The 6693-nt window shown below is 36.7% G+C and overlaps 1 non-coding gene across 1 annotated transcript; it reads right to left on the bottom strand.

The window, feature by feature from the left end:
• Positions 1-3054: 3054 nt before the first annotated feature.
• LOC111757171 (small nucleolar RNA U13) lies at positions 3055-3156 on the bottom strand. The gene has a single exon (XR_002791536.1). It is a non-coding gene; the product is annotated as a small nucleolar RNA U13 (small nucleolar RNA).
• Between the last annotated feature and the right edge of the window lie 3537 nt (positions 3157-6693).

A 6693-nucleotide genomic window follows, 5' to 3' on the forward strand; every position in this document is an offset into this window, starting at 1 on the left:
GGAATAGTTTCCCTAATGTAAGTAATGATTCAAATATATAAAAATATGTGGTAATCATGATTCCCCATTAGGTGGCCTTGAAGCCTTATAAAGTTTTCACTCATTAATTAGAAAGGCTTTATTCTGGGCTTCTTGATATGGAAATATTTGAAGCTAGAGTATATGAAGTTTTATCCAAATATTTCAAGGAAAAAGACAGACACTATGGTAACTACTATTAAGTCGGGTTATATGGTGGTGAAGTACTAGGTTGCTGAAACAGTCATGCTTTGACCTCTATTGTTATATTGTTATGTCCTGTTTTATCTCAATCTCCCCCTTATTCTTATGAAAAAAATTATTTAGTCATTTCTTATGTTTTTCTTAATTAAGCGAAAAAATTTAAAAAATTAGGATATATAAATAGTAACTCTTTTTGATTTCCTATTAACTTGTTTTGAAGTCCTGTAATACTCCCACGATCTTGTTTTGACTGATTAGACTCTGTTCCATTCTGTATTATAGTATCAAGTTTGAGGATATAGGCAACTACTTTGAAGGCAATAAGATTCACTAAGATGCCCATTCTGGTTTGACTATTGTCTTCTTTGGAAGTCCTGTAATGTTTACAATGCTAAGTTTTATTGGTCTTGTTCTCTACTGTTTTGTCCAACTTTATAATATCTAATGAGATAGACAATTCTTTTTAAGGAAACAAGAGACAACGTTGATAACCATTGTTGATAACCTTGTACTCTGTTCTACACCATGTGCTATGTCTATCCTTGGTATTGACTGACAGCTTTGTTTTGCCATATTTGACTGTATTCTCTCCCCCCCAAAAAGTAATATGCACTAAGGAGTAATAAAATCCAAAATGTGTAAATTTTGTTGTAAAAAAGAGAGGGAGGAAAAAAAAAAGAGCTCTAACGGATATAACAGCAAGTGTGTTTAGGGGTGTTAAATAGCTGACTATATTAATGTTTTTGGATCATTGAACACAGCTGTTTGTAGTCTCTCTGTTTGAATATCCAGTTTGTATTCTTTGATACTGTGATTTGAGCAACTATTTCCAAGATGATAATATGTAATCTATTAACAGGTGATTTCTTACTTTTTTGTTTTTTTTGTAGTTCTGTATTATGTGTAACCTTACACCACTTTGTTTTGTTTTGTGTTTTTGTCTTTTTCCTCTTAAATAAAATTTTAAAAAAAGATTTGGAATACTCTGAAATTGTTTTAATGGTTATTCAAGTAGATTGACTCTGAAAGTGATTTTGATAGAATAAAGTACATGTGATAAATGAAGACTAGTGCAGAAAGTAGTTAGAGAAAAGGAAAAAGGTGGAAGAAGATGACAAGATGCTCAAGGAACACTGTCATGCTATAAATCCATTCACTGGTTGTATAACAGATTTCTATTTAGTCTAATTTAGACTGAAAATTTAATGCTAGTTTATATTTTGACAAAAATGTATAAATTAAATGCCGGGCATGGTGGCACATGCCTGTAATCTCATCACTCAGAAGGCTGAGGCAGGAGGACTGTTGCAAGTTTGAGACCAGTCTGGGCTGCAAAGTGAGACCCAGGCCAGCTTGAATGCATAGTGAGACCCCGTCTCAAAAAGGCAAAAAAAAAAAAAAAGGTATAAATTAAAGAAAATTATGTCTGCTTTTAAACATACTAAATAAACCAAAATCAATCAATGAAATCAAAGATGTAATTAAAAATCTATCCAAAAAATTAAGCCCAGGTCCTGACTGATTCACTGCTGAATTCAACAAGAAATGTAGAGAAGACATTGCATTGTTTCTTAGACTCTTTAATGAAATTGAAAAGGAAGCGATACTCCCAAATTCATTCCTGGAAGCAAGCATTATCTTGATAACAAAACCAGACAAGGCCCCAACTAAGAAAGAGATTTACAGGCCAATTTCTGTAATGAATATTGATGCAAAAATCCTCAATAAGATAACTGGCAAATAGACTGCAGCAAATCATCAAAAAGATTATACACCATGATCTTGTGGGATTCAGCCCAGGGATGCAGGCTTGGCTCATCTTACATAAATTCATAAATATAATACACCATATTAACAGAGCCAAGGACAGAAATCACACAATCATCTCAATAGACACAGAAAAAACTTTTCACAAAAATCTGAATCCATTCATGTTAAAAACCCTACAGAAAATTGAAATAGATGGTCTTTATCTCAATCTGATAAAGGCCATCTATGACAAAACAACAGCCAACATCATACTAAGTGGACAAAAACTGAAAATTTTCTCTCTAAAATCAGGAACAAACAAAGTTGTCCATTGTCTCTACTCTTATTCAACATAGTCCTGGAAACTTTAGCTGGAGCAATTAGACAAGAAAAACAAATAAAAGGAATAAAGATAAGAAAGGAAGAAGTTCAACTGTTACTATTTGCTGATGACATGATATTCTACATAAAAGACCCCAAAAACTCTACCAAAAGGCTACTAGATTTAATAAGCAAATTCAGTAGTGTACCTGAATACAGTCACCACTCTGAAATCAATAGCCTTCCTATACATGAGGAGCCTTCCTATCATTGAGAGAGAAATTAGGGAAAAAAATAACTTTTACAATACCATTGAAAAAAGAAAAGAAACACCTAGGAATCAGTCTAACAAAGGATGTAAAAGACCTCTACAATGAAAGCTACAGTGCTGTGAAAAAGAAGATTGAACAGAATATTAGAAAATGGATAGATATCCTATGCTCCTACATAGAAAGAACAAATATAGTGAAAATGGTTGTACTTCCAAAACTGTTATTTTTTCCAATTCGTGTTTTACTCTAACCCTCCCCATATCTATCATGTTGATTATAATGTAAGTCTGCTATCCATTTCTTTTAGATAGTGAATGCATAGATCATAGGAGCTATTGTCCCAGTATTGCTGCCATTGCTATTATATGAGTAACAAAATTGTAAAATATGTGTCTGCTGAATATGGCTGAATGATGGTGAAATTTCAATTATTCATTTGCCTATTTTATTTTATAACCTTGTAAGAAACTGCTTTCTTTTTTTTTTTTCATGTCAGATGGGTAATGTGCCAAGGTCGTAACAAGGTTCAAAGGAGGCACATGTCATGCATCAAGCATGAACACCCAATCATCATGCTTATGAACCTGAGGAACAGAAACTGCTTTCTTATTACTGAAACAATTATTTATGAAAAACATAAAGGTGGGTTTCCACCAAGAATGGAAGAGTTACTGATAGGATCAGTAGTTTAGGAAGCTATAATTTGTCTTGAGCCAATATTGTAATCTGGCAGCCAAATTCTGATGTTTTATCAGTGACACTTTTCTTAGGTTGGAATAGAGGCAAATAGACTAGGGTAAACATGAATACCTGATGGCAGTCTTTGAAATTTTCCCATTGGCTGTGAATTAATACAGATTTTTCTGCCCTGCATATCTCTGGATCCAGTAGCTTTCAGTATAAAACATCACCATACAAAACCAGTATTGTCAGGTTTTCCTTTTTAAAATTTGACTTTCACCTTCACAAGCCCTTTTTCTCTACTGGTCTTTCCTGCATATTATTTATTCATACTTATATATTTTTTTGAAATCCAATAATCATTTTTTCTAGACAGAAAGTCTCAAGAGTTATCAGAGCAAAACCACAACAGGTTCTACTCATTTTTCTCCACCTTTCTATTTGCCATTAAGTCACAAAAGAGAGATGCTGTGTTATTAACTGAAAATGCATACTGAGTGGTACAACCAAGAGATACGCCTCTTGATGGGAAAAGATGTTGAATCCACACATCCCCTGAAATACTCAGAATTAATCTCCTTTTCATCGTAGGTTTTTTTTGGTCTGATTCCTGTCTGATGTAAGATGAGGTTTTTCATCCCAGGAGTTCTTTTTCTGATTAAATTCTGGTATCTGTCCTACACATTTCCAATATATGCACAAGTATGCTTAAATCCTAGGAGATGGAAATTTAAGCTAAACTGAATCCTCTCATTCACTGATACATTACTGACAATTTAATACATATTGATTCCATGTGTTGTTTTACCCCTGATGGTCAGTGCCCAGAAGTTTATATAGTTCTTTACCTCTACCCTTTATTTGAGTGTGACAGTGTCACAATAAACATAAATAACAATGTGAATGAATAGAATAAGAGGTGTTAGTTGCTGTGTTCTTGTAGAAAGCCAGAGATAGCTTTACAATGTAAAGACAAAATATGGCCTTAGAAAAATATTAGGAACTCTAAATTGTGTTTTTCTTGCCTTTGCAGCACAAAACATTCCCTCCGAGCCTTTTTCATAACTACAACTTTCAGCCCCTCCTATTTTTTTCTTTTTTCTTTTTGTAATACTTTGGGGGTGGGGATTCAGTCAGTGTATTTTTCCTTATGGGGAAGAGTATAAAACCTGAAAGTCCTGGAAAAATTAGACGGCTCCTAGATGAGCCAAGACTTGAACTGAGTCTAAAAGAAGGAAGAAGGCCTTTTAAATCAGATTGTGACTTCCCAATTTCTTTTTGAAGAACCTTTCTGTTACAGAATTAAAGAAGCACTTGTTTTGAACAGAGTTTTACCATTTGCTGATGCAGGGTTTGATTTAGGCTGGAATGTTTCTCATTGTTTTCCTATTTTTTTTCAGTTAGTTGCTGAAGTAGACCTGAAGTTTAACATTGTACTTACTAGAATGGCAATAATTAGGTTGCAGTCTGTTAAACACTTAATAGATGTTGGAACTTTTGAGAAATTGGGTTATTTCCTAGGGTCTTGGTTTTCTTTTCTGTAACATAGCCAGGCGTGGTGGTACTACTTGTAATCTAAACACTCTGAGAGGCTGAGGCCAGAGGATAGCAAGTTTCAACCTAGCCTGGGAAAATTTAGAAAAATCCTGTCTCAAACTTCCAGGAGAACGTGGCGGATAGATAGCAGCAGCTATGGAGGCTCTCTGAAAGACCCAGCTTAGAATTCAGGAATGGTGCGGAGTAAGGAATCATAAGCAAGTGGAGATATGCCCTGCTGACCCAAGAATGCACTGGGCTGAGAGAAACCAACTTGGAATGCAATCCTGGTGCTATAACAGGAACAGAAAATCCTCAGTGTGGAAGCTGGAGCCTGCGGCATTGGAAGCCGCAATTTGGGTTTCCCACCATGCGGCGGCTGAGTCTACATCGGCTCGGCAGGGAGAGAGACTCGCGGAGGTTCTGAGAATGGGAATCGGTGAACAGAGTTGAAAAAAGGACAGGCAGGGAGCTGTGCATTGACTTGCAGTGAGGTGAGTGAGAGAAACTAACACTCGTCCACAGTTTAGGAGACTCCAGCGGAGGACATTCTGGGACTGGGCAGACTTGCGGGAGCGGGGCGCTGCAGCAACTTCAGCCACGGATCCCACTCTCAAGCGGGATTGGTGAGAAGTGCCTAGCCTACGTGACCCAGTAGGCTAGCATAACCCAGATCCCAGAGCCTGAGGGTCACCTGGAGGGGTGGGCTTGCATAGGCTGCCTGGTCTGCAACTTCCTTGTGTGCTGCGGTGGGTGGGAACACCTAGCCACGCAATTCAATCAGGCTGTGGCTGACAGGGAGGGAAGCTGGGCCTCCTATATACGCTTGCATATATAAGGAACAAAGAATATGGGAAGAGGGAGCAACAAGAAAGGCCCTTCGGCCCCCAATCCTGAGAAAGAGGTAATAGCAGACACAGCACCAATAGATATAAAGCGCTATCTCCAGAGCCTCATAGACAAGTTCAGGAATGAAGTTATTAATGACCTGAAGCTAGACATAAGCAGAATAGTTAGAGAAATGCTAAGCATCACCCAAGAAAAAACAGATGGTGGAATGGAAGAACAGAAAAAGAGGGGAGAATTGTTTGATGGAGAAAATAGAGAAAGCATAGAATACATGAAGCAGGTTCAAAGAGACTACCAGGAAAATAAAAACTCTATCGAAAACTGGCATAACAGCTTAAAAGAAACTAAGGACAGACTATCTGAACTGGAGGGCAGATTTGTAATATGAGAGAATGAAATGAAAAACTTCTTAAAAGTAACAAAGAAACAAACAGCAATAATACAAAGACTAGAAGATATAAGAGGATCCATAACTTAAGAATTAAGAACAAACAAGAAGAAGTAGGGACACAAACAAATGAACTACAAAAGCTACTCACAGAAATAATCCAGGAGAATTTTCCTAATTTAGCAAAAGGTAAAGATACTCAGTTGTATGAAGCATACAGGACCCCAGCCACCTACAACCCAAACAGAGCAACACCCAGGCATATAATAATTAAAATTCCAGAAATTCAATATAAGAACAGAATATTAAAAGCCATCAGAGACAAGAAACAGATCACTTACAAGGGAACACCCATCAGAATTACAGCAGACTTCTCTGCACAAACCATCAAATCACGAAGAGCGTGGGGGGAAATAATTCAAGCTTTGAAAGATAATAATCTCCAGCCAAGATTGAGATATCCTGCACAACTATCCCTGGAAATTGATGGAAAAACAAGGTGCTTCCAGGATAAAGAGGAACTAGGGGAATATGCAACCAACAATTCAACTCTACAGAGAATACTGCAGGATATTATAAAAAAGAAAAATACGAAGGATCCAGAAATAGTGGCAGAGAGGCCACAATGAATGGAGCAGAAAACAAAATGAAGAAGACAAACTGACAACTAATGAC

Source organism: Cavia porcellus, unplaced genomic scaffold (assembly GCF_034190915.1).
Source record: "Cavia porcellus strain 051 isolate PalLab524CR breed Dunkin Hartley unplaced genomic scaffold, mCavPor4.1 scaffold_3, whole genome shotgun sequence".
NCBI classification, from domain to species: domain Eukaryota; kingdom Metazoa; phylum Chordata; class Mammalia; order Rodentia; family Caviidae; genus Cavia; species Cavia porcellus.